Below are 18,772 nucleotides of genomic sequence, written 5' to 3'. Positions count from 1 at the left end.
TAGCAGAGGGGGCTGGGAATCACCAGTGCTATAGGATTAATAGCACCATCATTTTATCTTACGCAGAATTTCACTTATGCTACATATCAAAAGACTCCTGCCGCTGATGCTCACCTAGCTGTTTACAAGGTTGGTTTGGTTTAAGACTCCAAACATTATGAGAAATTCTGAGGAGTGGGGAATAAATACTATTATGTCCAATCCCTGTGAAGGGCTTCTCAGCAATTATGTGCAACACTATGAATGTATACGCAGATACGTTTGTGCGCATGTGTATGGAAGGGGAGTCACACGTTACACATACTTGCAGTCTCTCTCTTTGTTTCCAGCAGACTGCACTGGAATATGAGTGGAAGATAATATGCACATGCTAAGCTCTGGTGCTGCTGCAGAGTAATAGATGAATGGGTTTTTAAAGTGTAGAATGAGAATGAATACAAGTGGGACCCAAGAGAATAATTCTTTATATCACAATCAGCACTGCTTATAGGTAGTTGGTTTAATAGTAGGAATCAGCAATAAAGAATACAGACTCTGTTATTTAATCCTTATCATCTGAAAAAGAAAATGATTTTGGAATACTCCTGCCACAATTATTTTAAAATTTAACTGTTTGGGGGCATAATTCTGTTTCAAATGACGGTAAGGTAAAATAACCAGTCAATACTATTGTGAAGTAAGATTATTTCTGTAATTTCTTTAAATTATTAATTCAAGTTTTAGATACATATACTGACACTACGATGTATGTATCATATGCATATATACAATTTTGGCTATTCCAGTACTTACTGCATTCCTTAAAATATTTATGATGAAGTACTGTCTCAATATGCTTTCACTTATGTGCTTATTATCACATTTCTAGTTTAAGTATGCCTTTGAAAATGAAATAAATTCAACTCTGAAGTCATTATTTTATTTATTGATTTATATAGGACCCTTTCCTGTTCTAGTTCCTTAGGTAGAGTTGCAAGTATACTGCCAAATATTATGAAAAGAATGTAAACTCAAGACATAGTCAAGCATAGGCAGAAGAACATCTTACTTATCTAAAAAAACACCACGCTATAGTATGCCACAAGCTACAGGATATATCTAATAAAAACAGATAAAGCAGTTATGATTTGCAAAAACATGGTTTAAGCTTCTAATTTTATTTTCATTTCAGCAACACTAGTACGTAATCACCATAATGACATAAGGCCCTGAGATGACCTCTGATGTAATTCCATCAATCATTTATGTGACAGCAGCAATGAATCAGGCCCGTGTGTTTTATCATTTGATAGAATCTCAACAGTTTGTTACTTTATGCTTTCAAAGCTTTAAAAAATATCTTCAGAAGCAAAATGGATGATGGAGTGATGAAATTGTGCTTGCTCAACATTGTAGTGGATTGATCTGGATCTAAGTATATCAATAGGCAAAATTAACTTCTTCTCTTGTTTAAACAAAAAAGAGCAGAGGAACTGTGGACTTTGCAGTCTCACTGCTCGTGGGCCCATTTCCTTTTCCTGGTGACACTTTTCAGTTAACCATAATGCAGTTTTTATAAAGTCTAGCTGTCGTCAGTGGCTGCAGGACACTGTACAAGAATGCTGCCACTAGTGTACACTGTCTTATTAGCATGCACTGTATGCTGGTATAGGAAGACTCCTGGCATTCAGCTGGATAATGAATCAGAAGAAATATCTTGCAGTTATTTGGCCAGCAAAAAGCAAATACAGTGATTTGCTTTTAAAGGAAAAGTCTAAGAACTCAGAGCAGATCTGTGGAGTAAATTCCAGGGCCAAAAGGATTTCAAATATACTTGGTTGAACTAAGAATAGCATGAAACAATTCAAACTTCATTATGAACAGACATTTCTACCAGAAAAGACAAACAAGAACACAAGATTTATTTTCACACCTAATTTGACAACATAATACAGCATCTAAATGGAAAAAAACCTGACTCTGCAATAAAAAAATAAGTTTAAGTCACCTCAAACATGAAACGTGATTTTATACAGCATTTCTATAGCCATAATAAGGGAGGTACTCAGATGAGTAACTAAGCATAAGGATAGGCAGAGGTAATTGAAGCCAGGTATCACAAGGGTACTTTCTAAAGCTTAGAGGATGCGTAAGTCTCATCCCTGGAGCTTTTCTTGCCTCAGGAGCCTGGCAGTCAGCAGACCCTGCCAGTCGTTAGCTTTTTCCTGACCTCCTTTACTTGAGAAAAGTCATTGTGGAGTTGGAGAAAGGGCAAGCTCAGCTACCATCTGACTGGCTGGGATATTTCCCTGTGGGAAGCAGTACCTCCAAGGAGCTCTGAAATGCACCAGTGGGACCAGCTCCTACATCATACACTGGGCCCACTGAAGCAGAAGTCTGTAGATGATTCTTGCCAGCTGCTGAACAATACCTGCCACTACCTATAAAACAAACATCAAATAAATTCCTGAGTGTCAGAAGGGAGCAGTCCAAAACAACATCATGAAATTGTTAATGTGGTGAGGACAGTGGAAATGGTTTCATAGGACTTTCCCCTGTCTGTGCAAGCTGGTAGCACAAACAAGGGAGCAGATCATCAGAAGCAAGCTTTGGTTCTGGCGATCAGTGAATCTCAGACTCTTGATGTTCTTAATATTTTTCAGATAACTCACACAGAGGGGTCTGACTATGAAACTGTCATACATAAATTCGAGGAATCTTGTGCTCTATATAAATGCATTTGCTTTCAGAAGACTCTTCAGCATTTTTTTTATATTTTTAAGTAAAGACAAGAGGAAGAAAGGGAGAAAACAGAACTCTTCTGAATGAATGAAGCCTGAGGGGGCAATCTTGCTGTTGCTCTTGAAGGTTTAACCACATCCCTGATTAGGGGTGAGGTCCTTGTGCCAGACACTCTGAAGAACAACCAGATGACCCAGAAATAACTTCTGACAAGACAGTCAGGATTTTCCACACAAATCTAGTTGGCTGCCTGAAGCTGAAGGAAAGCAGATAGTGGTGTATACTCGGAGTGCTGGGGCATTCAAAGCGGCAGAAAGAGTCATCAGGATCAAATCTAGAATCAATAAAAAATAGCACCAACCTGAATGCACTAAGGCAAAGTACACAAGTCAAGGCAATGCCCAGCATTTAAAAAACGAGGTATTCCCAGGGATTATGCAGCTTCAAAATTTTCAGAGGATTTGCACAGTGCTCATCTTAGAAAGAATAAAAGCAGCACAGGTAGCTCACAGAAAATACTCTGTAAAGCATTCTCCACTATCATGACTCAAAGTGAGTAACCATTAACTTTTACTAGACATACAGAAATGCTGACTGGGAGGAGGCATTCAATCCAGCTTTCTGCTCAAAGAAGGACTCTTATCAGCACCAGATCAGGTGTGTCATATCTTTGCCTGCACTAGTCTTGAAAATCTGCTAGTATGGAGAGTCACTGGTGTCTTCAGTAACTTGTCCCAGGGCTGCACTGCCTGCCTAGTCAAGCTGATATCAGAGAATAATTTAGTAATAACAGAATGAGAACATGTGCCCACAGTGCTAGAAACTGCTGTGCAGCATGACACAGACAGAAAAAGGTGACTAAAAACCTTGAAACTTGTAGATGAGTCTTTTTTTCTAAACAAGGATTTTTTGATGAAGGATATCAAAGAAACATGAAGACAAACCTTAAGAAGTGTTTTGCAACACTGAGATAATTATTGAGGTTTCATTCTTAGCTAAAGTGTGTCATATTCACAGGTGCTTTCTACAGGTGTTGTGCTCACACACACCAGGAGGGGAGGGGAGTGGAGGAAAGGGGAGTTACAGCTATGCAGTGGCCAGCATCTCTAGTTATTTCAGTTAATATGTGGGTTATAAGAATTTTAAAAGTCTTATGTGAATGCTTGTTAACTATTGTTGATTACGTGTTTAATCAAGTATGAGGACTTGATTCTTGAAAGGCTCCAAAAGTATCCAATTGAGACAGAGGATGGAAGCAGTTGCATAAAAAAGATTCGATGAACTAGGGCTGAGGCAGTGAGTGTGGACAAGCTTTGTCAGGCTCTTGATCCTGAGCAGTTAATGAATTATGTAGCCATCTAAATACTGCGTAGATAACAGCTGAGTTTCCTGGCAGTTCTGATACTTCTGACTAAGGGATGACATGGCTATTATCTCCCCAGAGTTTACAATCAGCAACAAGGACTGGTGCCAGTCAGTGTAGCTCAAGGGCCCTGATAATACCAAGTCCCACATCTCTATGCAAAGGCATACTCTACCTCTGGTTGTCACAACTAATCAAAAAGATCATGTTTTTGTACTGACCCATTTTATCCTGCTGAGAAATAGCAGTGAAACCATGGGAATGCAAAACGTAAGTAAAATTTATTTGGAGAAACAAACAAACATAAAAGACTTAACCAACTATGTCTCATATAGCAAAATCACAAGAGAAAACATATATCAGTGAAGAGCATGGTGTTGGCTTGCTTTTGGAGGGGTAAAATATTGAAATCTCCTAATCTAGAGGAGATATAAATGAGTTATAACATAATCTAAAATTATTATTAGATGAAGTAAAACAGATACCAGTGTCACAAGTTATTTCTAGCTAGGAATGATGAGAAAAGGGTTGAAAGTTGAGGCTGACTATAAATGAAGGAGTTGTCTTTAGGTGGGATTGCGGGAGTGGAGTTCTTTTTGTCTTTCCTGCTCAGTAATAGTGGAGTGGGATGTCTGTTGCAGTAATGGGGATATTAAGTATCAGTATATTTCAGTTTTTATTATTCTATTTTGAGTAAATAAATCACTACACCATTGAAAAGTCCAAACCTCCGGACTACCACTTTTGAGACATACAGTTTTTCAATATGCATGCAGTGAATGAAAAACCAAAAAAATCAGAAAAATCTTAAGACACACTACAATGTAAACAATGTCCAGATCTTAGTCCAGATTTTGCACACAGTTCTGTGTGATCAGTTCATCTGCATGATCACCTGAAAAATATTCACACAAATATGGCATACAGTGAGAGAATGAGACCCAAATTTTAAATCATTGCTTCCCAGCCTACGTCAGCCCAATTTACTTCAAGGAGCCTCCAAAAGAGTCTGCACACATGCAAAAAAAAAAAATCATGCCCACCTGTGCAAGCCTCGTTCATCTCAACAACTTGATCATCCATTTCAAGCATTCACAAATACTTTTCAAACATCATTCAACTGTCCATAGCCACCAGACATTCAGCAGCCAGACAATAGGAATTGATAGGAATGGTTGGACTCGATGATCCGATGGGTCTTTTCCAACCTGGTGATTCTATGATTCTATGAAACGGAGCCCCATCTGAAAGCTGAAAGAGCATGAGGAGAAGGGTATGCCAACCCCACCACTAGTCTCATCAGCGACCCCATGCATATGCCAGGGGAGCCATGGCTTCCAGTGACCCTGGTATGGCCAAACGCCTGGGGAATGACATCAAAAGATGCAAATCAATGTTGCTGCCAGGCATCAATATAACTTGCTGCAATTCTTTCCCTGGATGAGATGTAAGTAATCGTGGTTCTTTCTACACTGATAGATCAGCCCACACTCAGATGCTGAAAAATATCTTAGCGAACCTGCTGTCCACACCTTCTGTCCACACCTTTAAGCTCCTGGTTTAATTTCATGACTCTGTCACTCTAAGTGCAAAGAGCAAGCAATCAAGAGCAGGCACTCTGGCAGTCCGTATTGTAACAGAAGGGTGTGAGAGGTAGCCAGAATTCAAGTCTTCCAGAGAACTATCCCCTAACTATGCAAAGCTCATGTGAACACCTAGTCCAGAAGACAGATTATTCACTTGCTCCACCAGTTCCCCTTCATGTTGCTACTTTGCCCAGCACTAAAGATGAATCAGACTTCCAGAAGTGCTCTTTGTTCTGCCTACTTCTACTTTCACGTCTACTGGAAAGTGTTTTCTTCTCAGCTATCTATTTAAAACACAACATAAAAATGCAAAAGGATACCTCAAAACTCTGTCAGGAAATAGCAGATTCTTGTGTGGTCCTGGTACACTGGCATGTAGAAAACCTTTCTTCCAGGGGAGCCCTCTGAGACATATATGCTTTCCAGTATCTCTGAGGGGTAATAGGAGAAACATATGATGAGGGGTCACGTGGAAGGATTCCTTCATGTTGATTTAGTCCAACAGTCTTCTGAATAATCAATTGCATGAAGCAGCTGATTGAGTATAACAGTTGGAAATACACTTCCTTTTGTCTTGATGGAAACTGTTGATTAGGCTTTAGTATAGCACTGCACATGTCAACAACCTACAACGTTGCTATTGGCACTAGCAAAATCTCTTGCCATGTGTTTTGGCTTATCATAGAAAGGGCCATATGGTCTGGACACCAGTTTAGCATATTTTTAAAAAAATAATTTAAAAAAAAAAAAAGATAGGCAGGAACTATACAGCATATCCAGATAGACATACCTAGCATCAATGCTGTGAAACAAAAACCTAACAGACACCCTAGCAATTAGGTATTTCTGACAAAAATATCTTCAAAAAACAAAGCATCACTAGGCCTTGAAAGATCTACTCTTGTAACTCTGCTATCCCCTCAAATTCTTCTCCTTGCTTTGGCCAGCAGTCCATATAAAATTTTGAGAAAAGAAAAAAACCAAATGTAACACAGTTACTTATTCCTGAGTAGACATTAAAGAGAGACATGTGGAACTGAAATAGAGTGTTATGGAAAAGCACACAAAACTGCAGTTTGGTTTTTCCTAGCTTCTCAGAAGAAACAAGTAGAAGTGAAGCAAAGCCTCTAGTAATTGCCTTGCATAGAAGAAAGCAGCAAGGCGGCATAAAGTTGCAAGGGGATGGGGCTGCAGGGACTGTTATTCACATCATCTATTAATCACAGGTGTGATTATAGCATGCTAACTTGTTGTGACCACGTTAAAAGGATTATTTCACTGTTGTTTTACTCCATTCTTTGTTTATGAGGTTAGGCTATTTGGAGACTTTTGTTTTACATCTAACTAGAGAAATATGGATGAGTAATTTTAAATTGGGTAACTCTGCCCAGGACTGTCCTCTCAGGTTATTGAGCTCAGGTTTTTTTTATAGCTTTTTCTTTTTTTCTCCTTTTCTCTTTCTTTTTTTTTTTTCCCCTAATCCATTTCTGGCAGATAGACAGTTTGTATAAAAGTGCTGTAATGCCACATATTCTGAGTCCTCTGCTATGTGCTTTTCATATTGTGGCTGATAGATCAGTAAGCATTTGCTCTGTGTTATTTCTGTTTAATATTTTTTGTCTTTAATTTGCAAATTGAGATCTTCCTGGGTTTTGTTTCTCTCAAAAGTATAAAAAGTATAAAAATATTGATAAGCCCGTTCTTTACTTCACAGGAGCCTTCCTGTGCCAGTGCACTGGGGAGTATTTGTGGCTCCAGCAGCCTGTCCTGTTCTGCACAGGGTGAAGGTGTAGGCTGGCAGGGACACCCTAGGTGCTGTGTCCTGCGATGACCTCCTTGTCCCAGCCTGCTGCCACCCTGCTCAGCTACCCTGGATCTTATACTCATTTGGTCCCTGTTTAAGCCCTTGGTAGGCATGGCTGCCTCTTATTTTCTCATGATTACCAGCTTTTCAAATCATAAATCAGAAGAATCATGAAAAGGTCCATCAGAAGGACTACCAGATAGCACAGGATTGGGTGATTTACTGCTTTGGGGGTTCTGTGTGAATTTGGACAGTTGTCATCTCTTGTATGTAGTGCCACATGGTTGTAAGAATGAATACTTGCCTGAATGAATTTGCCATCTAAAAATGGAGAACAGAAAAAGGGTAAAAAGGTGGGAGGTGTCATCAAGGTGACGTGTTCTGTTAGTGGCTGATCTAAAATAAGAGCCCAGATTTGTTGCTCTTCAATCTCCATATCATCACTCACACTAAGTCTTTTGTATTTGTACAGCAGGGCTTGAGTCACTCCCATGGAGCTACTGAGGAGACCTCCCACCACGCCAGTTAGTTTTTGGATCACGTTTGTTCCTAGTGTGATTGGACTGATCTAAATGAAACTTCAGGTATAACAGCGCAGCTAGGAACTCAGCTGGTTGTGTCATGGATGGTGTTCCATTTGTTAGAAGATTTAGTTTGGATCATGTGTTTTTTCACTTTCTAGTAGTGGCAGTATTAGCCCAGTCAGTCTTGGAGCCTACTTCAGGTGGTGAGTCCACTTGTACTTGGCTCTGCACCAGCACAAAATGAGAAAACACTGTCATGGATGGAGTGGTAGAGGGATGCACTTCACTCGTGAATCAGCAATATGTTTATTGATATAACCCAGAAATTTAACAAAGTTTGCTAATAAATGCAACAATGGTTTAAGAAGATTCAATACGAAGGTAAAATGGATTATTTATTACATAGAGGACAGGGTCCGACAATTCCATCAGGGACACCTACCCACTGAGTCACCAGATAGTCCCCCTTGCTTTCTAAACTTCTTCTCGGGGAGGAGCCTAGGTGCAGCTGGATCCAGATTTAGCCAAATTTTGTCAATGATTTATGTCTGAAAGTCTATATGTGCACAATTAGTACTGCACACCACTTAGCTAAGACTTCAAAGTTTCAGTGTACTTTATCTCAATTTACTTACAGTGGATCTCTTGTGGCAAGGATTCTCTCAGCCTTGAGGAGTAACCCTGAGAGGAGATAAGAACAGCTATGCTCTTTGAAACCTCCAAGGAGAAGAAGCCGATATTCAGCTAGAGCAAAGGTAGAAATGGGACTAAAGGAAACCTCTGAGGACAGTAGTTCTAAAAGGACCAGCACTTCAGTGGATATCAAGAATTTCTTTGGATAATACAGTTATCTAAAATGCTAACAGAAAACATCTTGGAATGGTCACAATCCAGTAGAAATGTGCTTGTAGTGACAACTTTATAGACATTAGCTCATTGGAGGAAAGGCAGTAGGTGAAATGAACTTACACTCAACACTGTATGGCAGCCTCGGTTTCCCAGGCAGACAGGGCTTTCTTGGCTTTGTTTCAAGTTCTTGGCCTTTTTTTGGTTTCCATATTTCATTGACTTGCCATGGTTGAAGTGATACTTTCCAAGGAGAATGTATTTCATGCTTTCCCGGTATTAGAGCAGGTGAAGAATTACAATCTTTAATTTTAACGGGCAGACTCTTTCACGTTTCTTTTGTATTTGATTACCCCCCTTGGTTTTTCTGGAGTACCTCCTCCCTGTAGTGACTGATCCCATTAGCAGTAAATTTTTCCCAGTCAAAACGAAACCTGGAAAAAATTATAATAAAAAAAATAATAGCAACAACAATAATGATGATAACTATAGTAATGCCCTAAATTCTGAAATTAGAGACAAGCATATAATTTTGACACAAAATGATATAAATACATTTAAAGTGGCTCGAAAGTTTGTATAGAGCTGGATGATACAACCAGCACTCAAGAATTCACGTGGGTTTTAAATCGCAAATAATGTTGAGAGGAGCATGGATGACTGGAGAACAGCAACTGCAATGAAATCTTTAGACTGCCATTTTGGACTTATGTTCATTAGTACGCCAGAGCAATTAAACCAGTTTTAAGGAAAGAGAAGCCTGTCAAGGTGTCCATATTTACATTTGCAGATACAGTATATATGGTTGGATTGAATGAATTTTCTCTGAACATTATGTATAGATACACACTTCCTACATTCATTTGTGGAAACGTCTTTAATATGTTGAAGTTAATTATAGAAGTCTAACAATTTCTTCATTTTTACCTCCAATGCAAATGATCATGTAATCTCCAACTGCATGCAGCACTTTTCTTCACATACTGGATATGATTAATTTTCCTGTAGTAGAATTAAAGCATGTGATTATTTGAGGTTAGGCAAAAGCAATGTCTCCTGGTGCTATTTCAAAGGGGTTTTTTACGATGTAGTATCCTTAATAAACAGGATTTCAGAAATGCATGCTGCAAAACATGTTAGATAAATAAGCTCTAGAGGTTGTGGCCAAAACAATGGCAACCCATAAATCCCCAATGTCTTCATATGAGATCAGACAGACATTACAACAAACACTTGCAAGAAAAGATGGATACAGCTGCTTCTGAAAGATTGTTCCATATGGTTTGAAAGCACTTCCATGGAGCTCTATCCAGCTTCAGCTGAAGTGAATGGCTTCAACAATCTTAATGGGTACCAGATAAAGACTATAACAGTATATATATGTATATATTCTATCAGTATTCTCTATTTGCCTAAGAGAGAATTTCTCAAAAAACAGACAGACGTCACCTAATTTTCTGCAAGTTAGACATCTAAGCTGAAAGCACAAATGTGTGCATGCTCACAGCATATATTAATTTTCCTACATTTTGGTTGTCAATCAACTGCTTGTATATGAAGATAACAGAGCAGACATCTACCATTCAAGAGTGAAAACCAGACGTAATTTTTAACACGTGTTTCTAGCTGTCAGATCTTTTGCTTGCATACATGGCAGACAAACACTGAAGCCATAAAAAATAATTCACAATTGAATGATTTTAAAATATACCCTCTGTAGGAGTGAATTCAGAGTAACTAACTGCCTCTTTTAGTTAGAAGTGATATTGATGGAAGGAATGTTATTTCAGAGGGACTCGAAGAACAGTAGAGTTAAAATAAGTCAAAGGATATATTTTAATCTTAAAATATTAAGTTGTGGATGGGTATTTTGGATCTGGTTATTTTACCAGACAATGGATGTGATAACCTGTGAAAGGTGGTGTGCAAGCAAGAAGGAGCTTGTCCCATAGGCTGGAGCTGCACCTAGGCTCTAGCCAAGAGCACAAGTCTCAGGTGAGCAGGAAAGGACTTGGTGTTAGTGCAGTGCTGGGGGTGCTTGGCTGGCAGGGGAGCACTGGGGTGCCATCTCTGTCTCTCTGGAACAGAAATAAAGCTTACCTTAGTTTTTTACTGAAATTTTACCAAATGTATCCTGACTATCTTAACAGGAGTATGAAAACATGAGCAAAATATCCTGGGGAGCTATCCCAACTTCTCTGCAGTGCTGTGCTAATAGATTTAGTAGCTACTGTCAACATCATTCTCACTGAATTGAAAATGCAATAAGGTATATTAGGACTGCAAAATAATGTGTGACCAACCTATGGGTGTATGCCAACTGCCTCAGCAAAGTTTGTGTTAAGCTGCCATCCTCAGAAATTCACCGCACCTTCTTCATGTGGAGTGAAAGCAGAGGTCTTTGACTGTGCTTAGTGAAAGAGTCTGAGCAATTATTGAAATACAAGCACAGCAAGTTCTCCCAAGCAAGCATTTTGTATAAGCAAAGGAGATCACAAAGCTTATTCTTTCCTTATTCAAGAAAGGCAGGGTAACTTAAGAGTGGCCATTCAAAACAGAATAAAAACAATACTTCTAAGCTGTGCCTTTTAGGCACCACCTCACAATTTTTGGCTTCTTTATCAAGCCAGGAAGCTGAACGCAAGTAGGGGAACCTGGTATGCCTATTTGCTGGTGATGGAGCAGTCGTTTGCATCTGAACCATTATGTAAATGAAGTTGTTAATCTGTGCTTACCCCCTAGCATACCTGAAGTGTCCTGTTGCTGTTCACATTGGCCCTGAGCAGGGCTCTGTTGACTGTCCACACTCTTGAAGCACTGAAAATTCTGAGCAAAAGAATTTTCTCCCATGACAGCTTTACAGATAAATATATTTCTTGCAGATGGTAGGCATCTGGCCGGAAGTGCCAGGCACATCCCTCATTGTAGAGGACATCCTCCACAAGTAAAAAGATTTCTGAATTTAGCTCTCCACATTATCTCTGTGGTGTCATCTACAGGACATCAAATTCACTTTCTGTTTTTTCTTATCTTCAGGGAAAGATGCTACAACTTCCACTTGCACCCTGTCATTTTGGACACTGCTGCAGTGACAGTGTCTGAGATAACTGATGAATGAGCAAAGTACATTCCTGACACATTGAAAGAGGTGTTGATGCTAACTCTGTGTTCCATGGAAAGCTGGACTTGAGTCCCAGATTCTAATCTTGTGGACAGTTACTGTTTTGGCATTTCTAGTGGTCAAAGTAGACTATCTATACCAAGCTCCTGTGTGAACAGATTACAGTTTTCTCCTAACAGATCACAGAATCACAGAATAACCCGGTTGGAAGAGACCCACTGGATCACTGAGTCCAACCGTTCCTACCAAACACTAAACCATATCCCTCAGCACCTCATCCACCCGTGCCTTAAACACCTCCAGGGAAGGTGACTCAACCACCTCCCTGGGCAGCCTGTTCCAGTGCCCAATGACCCTTTCTGTAAAGAATTTTTTCCTAACGTCTAGCCTAAACCACCCCTGGCGGAGCTTGAGGCCATTCCCTCTTGTCCTGTCCCCTGTCACTTGGGAGAAGAGGCCAGCACCCTCCTCTCTACAACCTCCTTTCAGGTAGTTGTAGAGAGCAATGAGGTCACCCCTCAGCCTCCTCTTCTCCAGGCTAAACAACCCCAGCTCTCTCAGCCGCTCCTCATAAGGCCTGTTCTCCAGCCCTTTCACCAGCTTTGTTGCTCTTCTCTGGACTCTCTCCAGAGCCTCAACATCCTTCTTGTGGGGAGGGGCCCAGAACTGAACACAGTATTCGAGGAGCGGTCTCACCAGTGCCGAGTACAGAGGGAGGATAACCTCCCTGGACCTGCTGGTCACGCCGTTTCTGATACAAGCCAAGATGCCATTGGCCTTCTTGGCCACCTGGGCACACTGCTGGCTCATGTTCAGTCACTGTCAACCAACACCCCCAGGTCCCTCTCCTCCAGGCAGCTTTCTAGACAGACTTCTCCTAGTCTGTAGCACTGCACAGGGTTGTTGTGCCCCAAGTGCAGGACCCGGCATTTGGCCTTGTTAAACCTCATGCCATTGGACTCTGCCCAGCGGTCCAGCCTGTTCAGATCCCTTTGCAGAGCCTCCCGACCCTCCAGCAGATCGACACTTCCACCCAGCTTAGTGTCATCCGCAAACTTGCTAAGGGTGCACTCGATGCCTTCATCCAGATCATTGATGAAGACATTGAACAGGGCTGGACCCAGCACTGAGCCCTGGGGAACCCCACTTGTCACTGGCCTCCAGCTGGATTTCACACCATTTCCCACCACTCTCGGGGCCCGGCCAGCCAACCAGTTTTCCACCCAGGAGAGTGTGCGCCTGTCCAGGCCAGAGGCTGACAGTTTCTCAAGCAGAACGCTGTGAGAAACTGTGTCAAAGGCTTTGCTGACGTCCAGGAAGATACATCCACAGCCTTTCCCTCATCCAGCAGCCGAGTCACTTTGTCATAGAAGGCGATCAGGTTACTTTGGCAAGACCTGCCTTTTGTGAACCCATGTTGACTGGGCCTGATCACCCGGTTCTCTTGCATGTGCTTCATGATAGCACTCAAGATCACCTGTTCCATGACTTTCCCTGCCACTGAGGTCAGACTGACAGGCCTGTAGTTTCCTGGGTCCTCCCTGCGGCCCTTTTTGTAGATGGGCACAACATCAGCCAGCCTCCAGTCCAGTGGGACTTCCCCAGAACTCCTGTCTTAAACTTTGACAAGTATTTCAGTCTCGTCACCAGTAGTATTTTGTTGATGGTTAGTTAAAGGACACCTGTAGCAGACAGTGACTTTTCCCAATTATTTGAATGACTGCTGAGATGGTTTAATCTAAGACCCTTTATTTAGACATTCAATACTGAAAGTCATAGAGTCACTCATTTTGCAGCTCCCCAAGCAGTAGACAGTGGGAGGGGTTTTGCTCTAAATTTTTACACCATGTTCCCTGACCAGATTTAATTGCCTTTCTGATAAAATTAAAGCTACGTTGTCAAGCATCAACATGTATTCTTTGCCACAAATCCTTTACCTGCTTTCTCAGTTCTCTCAGGAACTTTGCAGTCTCTCATGCATTAGGTCCAGACTTCCAGAAATCGAGCTAGATCATTCTCACTAGGTCTTTTTTTTGAAAAATCACATCATTCTTCCCTTGTCCTTTTCTTTCTACTTCTTAGATGTTACTTAGACTTTTTCTGAAATATGTATATACATGCACATATATGTAGTAATAACTACGCTCTTAAAGCAGAATTTTAATACAGTAAATACCTGGGTAGAAACAGAAGTCACTTCTCAATTATGTATGTTAGGAGTGAAACAGCCTGCTATATTGGAAGTCCCACAGAATTGAGAAGTAACCTGAGGCTAGGTACTTAATTTGTATGTGGTTTTAATTATTATAAAGAAATAAACCTTCTAATCTCAGCATCTCTGTACATTTGGGAAGATCCAGATATGCCCTCTGTAAAGCTCTCTACAGTATTGGCAAAGAATATATGTTTTTCTAAGGTGCTCAAAGTTTGTACTGATTACCTCTATGCTTTCAGTCTGTGGTGTGTATTCAGAGGGCTGAGCTTCACTCTAAGCTGCAGATTTAAAAAAAACAGAGAAGCTAAAAGCTGAGGCCAAACTGCCATGACCAGCTGGTTTCATATGAACCATATGAAGCCTAGAATTTTGTCTGGGTTTTTTTGCAGAGAATCACAGATCTACGCATGTTTACTTGGAAAGGCTGCAGACTGCCACTGAATTGGAGAACGACCCTGTGCAGCATGTGATGTGTGTAACAAAACTTGAGCTCAGGAGAGCAAGAGAATTAAGGTGGAAATGCTGCAGCACATGCAACATACTCCTTGTCAGATAGGACTCAGGGGAATGTAGCAGGGGTACTTGTCTTAACTCAAAAGGCTAAGTTACAAAAAGTATGATCCTGAGAATGGCATTAACATCCTGTGTAGGATAGCTCCAGGTCTAAAGCCCAGGGTCACAGATTTGTTTAAGAGGCACTGCGTGGGAAACAAAGAGGGATCACTTCTGGACCTCTTTGTACAGCCTGGAACTGAAGAAGGGATGTCCAGATAAAAAGAAATGGAGAAAAAAGGCAATGATGCAAGAACAAGGGAAAAAAACCCCATGAACTATTTCCAGCTTAATTTTAAAATCAGTTGGGAGCTGCCATTTTGTATAAACATTAGGCAAAACCATGTCTCTGATGCCTTTGTCCTTTATGCTCCCCAAGAAGCTGTCTCTAGTAAATTGCCAGGTTTTGAGTGTCAGATCCTATTCTTATTTCTGTTCTTATTTGACTGTGCTGATGCTTATAAAGAAAAAAATTTGAGTTCTCTGTGACTGTCTCGGTGCTCTTGCACCTTGTCTACTACTTGATTACTATCGCACTCTCTGCTAAAGACACACAGGGATTCCCATGGGCTTAGAAACATTTCAGTACTAACAGGAGTAAAGTGCTGCCCTGAGTAAAGCTCTGTGCAGCAGCCTGTAATATTGCACATTATACCCTGTGGAAGAGGAAAGGTAGCCCAGAATATCAGGTGACAATGTCATTTCTGTTATTGCTGGTGGACTCTGTGTTTGGAATGATAACCATCCAACAACATGGTGGATTTTTTGACATAACACAGATTATTTGATTTTAACTTGTTACCTAATAATTGCAGAGAAAGCCATGATGGAGGGATATGTGGAGCATATCTCTATGCAGATTTGCTAATGTGCTGTGAGAACAAATCCAGCCCAACTTTGCACCACGGTGCTGCTCTCCGGGCAGCTGTAGCAGAGCCCAGGAGAGTCACATTACCATAGGGTGAGCCCTGAGGCAGTATGGTGATAGGCTTGCATCTTTCCTTTCCTCCTTGAGTGTTCAGTGGAAGAATTGACTAAAGCAAGAGGGGTACAGCTGTGGTTACTTTCGGGAGCTGCTTTTGCCCATCCTCATTGCTCATGTTCATTCCAACATGTTGGAATCTGTAATAAAAACAATCCTCTACCTATCAGCTCACATGTTCAGTGTATCAATGTTCTCCCACAATGCACTGTCAGGAAGCTCCAGTTGTTGACACAATTTCATAAGTGAAGTTCAGTGGCAACACCATGTCAGCATCTCCTTGATGTTTGCAGCCATCCCTTCCAGAGCTCTTGACTGAATTTAAAGGAAAATTGCAATGATTCTAACAACTTATTGAGCTATTGAGATGGGCTAGCTAACAGTAAAAGAAACAAGAATCTTTGAAAACATAAAAAACCTCCACTCTCCTCTCTGAGACAAGCTCTAGTAAACACTTGTTTCCACTGAAATCAGAGAGAATCATCTGCCACTAAATCAATGAAGAAATTGTATAACTAGAAGATAGCTATGTCAGTCCATCTTGTCTCAGTGTCTGCTGGACCCCAGGACCTATCTGTCACTGAATAATATCTTATACCTTGCAAGGTCTGTACACAGCAATACAGATGGTGGGACAGTAGTGGTAAGTCTTTTCTGTGCAAACCAGCCCATCTCTGCTAACAGGAAAGTTTTTGAGCAAATCTGCTTTCATTTAACTACCTTCCACCAACAGTAACTACTCTCTCTCTCATTCTAGAATTATGCAGCAATGAAACTCCAGATAGGGAGTTTAAATGGAGTTAATTTCTGAGGTGCCTTATTTGTAAAACTGGAGTGCCTCCAGTATTATTCACAAATCAGTATTAGTCTTAAATTCCTTGGAAGGTGTGAGGCACGCCTGTTGCCCATTTATTGCTCACTGCTTGCCAGTCCATCAAATGTAATTGGAAAGGCAAATTGTTTTCTATATTCTCTCCTGTAACGCAGGTATCCTATTTTTTATTTATTTCCAAAAAAGCTGCAATATTGATCCCTGTTCCCAGATGCTTCACATCTACTTGAACATCTGTACTAGCCCAGTGCTTATTGGAAGACATGAATCTTAATACTGAATTTTGCTGACCTATCTGACTTGATCCAGGAAAATATTTAGCAAAATCACTTACTGGCTTGCGCATATAGACAAATTGCACAAATAAATCTTTCTAGAAAGACTTTTTTATTTTCTAGTTAGATAATAATTCAATTTAAAGAAGAGGTTTGGGTTCACCAAAACAATTTGCTTGAACTCAGGACCAAAAAGTACACCTTGAAAAGTGAAAACTCTTGTTTCTTTTCTAACTTGAAAAAATAATGACATGCAGACCATTTAAGAAAAATGAAGTGTTGAGGAGATTGACATATTCTTTATATTATACTGGAAAAAGAATTAACACTATCTGTCTGGCTCTGATCAACATTTATTTCCACTCTCTGGAAACATTTCAGCCAATAAAAATAAGAAGATGATAAAAGAAAATATGTCACAATGTAAAGTAAAATCAAGTGAAGAGCCTTATAACTGTTAGGTTTGTGAGTTTTATTTATTCATAGTGGTAAATATCATAGTATTTCCCTGACTGTTGCCCTGAGGATTAAGAATTGCAGATTATTTTTTTGGGTTGAGTTTTATGCTTCATGCTTCTACCCAAGTAGTGGAAGGCTGCCAGCGTCTTCATATATGTTGGTTTTGGCCTGGTTACTGGTTGAGGATCTTTCTAGAAAGGCTTTTTTTCCTCCTTAAATAACAATTTTAAAAGTTTGATTACTGTTTGCACTTTTAAATATGCAAATAATACATAAACTGTAAGCATTTTAGTAAGCATAGAGATATATAGCTGTGTAATATGATCTATGTTTATCTGCTACCTAAAGCTGTGCTTACATATGTTCTGCTTAACTGTTCTGCTCCTGAACACTCCCTTATCTGTTCCAGGAGAAAGTCTGTTAGTGATAGCTTTCAGATGTAACTCCTGAACTAGGAAACAAACCAACATAGAAAGGGTTTTTTGCCTGTGTGGAGCTTTTAGGAGAGGAGAAAAGAGGGGAATCATGGCAAACAGGCAACCTAAGCAGGGCGTGTGCTGCTTGGAGGACTTAGTAACCTGCAGGAGATAGGAAGCAGGTGTGGCATCTCCTTGCTGTGTCCACCTGACCTCCAACATCTCCCCAGCTCTAGACCTGAGCTGAGACTGACTGTCCTTGTGCATTACCTTTGAGGAACATTAATTATAAGCAACATGGGTAAAAACAGACTCTCTTTTTTGCCTTATAGTGTTTATTTTCTCAGTTGGATTCTAACCTACCAGCTGCTGGTACTGCAGTCTAAAAAGTACATGAGATTGAAATGACAGACGAGTAAAGGGAGAAACTAATCACAGTGGTATAAATGCAGTTTCCTGTAAATTTAGGATAAAATGTTAACTGAGAAAGTTAAAAATGTTTATATAGAAAAGAGGTGTCACTTTGAGATCAGTTTATGGCCTTATTTACACCATCAGCATCCCTTCACTGGTTTTGGCTTTCTGGGATTTGTACTGTTTCCAGGAGAGCGAATTCTTCTGCACATGTGCTCAGCAACTGGTCACAAGGTCCTTTGATGGCAAAAATGGCCTGCTGCTGGCCCTAGGGCTCACAGCTGGGTTACACAGGGAGCCACACAACTTTGTAGGCACATCAGCTTTCACCCCTCCATGCTGGCTGTTTGTGGCTGTCTGGACCAATGGCTTTGACAGATCCATCACTTCAAAAAGTGCTTAAAAACCACGTGCTCCACTTTTTGTGTGGTTGGTATTGGATGTTGGCCAACAACATAGATATCTTTACACCAGAGCCTGCAAGTTAAGCAACACATGGCTGTTTTTAAAAGTGACTGATCTGGCCACCCACATGTCAGGAGACCCACATGTGATGTGCTTTTCTACCTCGTTTTCCTTATCACCAACCCTACTTGTCGGTAGCATCCTTTCCCCAACATCAGCCAGACTCCCCTGATTGCACCTGCTGTTACCCTCCTTTG

Source organism: Phaenicophaeus curvirostris, chromosome Z (genome assembly GCF_032191515.1).
Source record: "Phaenicophaeus curvirostris isolate KB17595 chromosome Z, BPBGC_Pcur_1.0, whole genome shotgun sequence".
NCBI lineage: Eukaryota > Metazoa > Chordata > Aves > Cuculiformes > Cuculidae > Phaenicophaeus > Phaenicophaeus curvirostris.
This window is presented reverse-complemented; position numbering follows the sequence as displayed.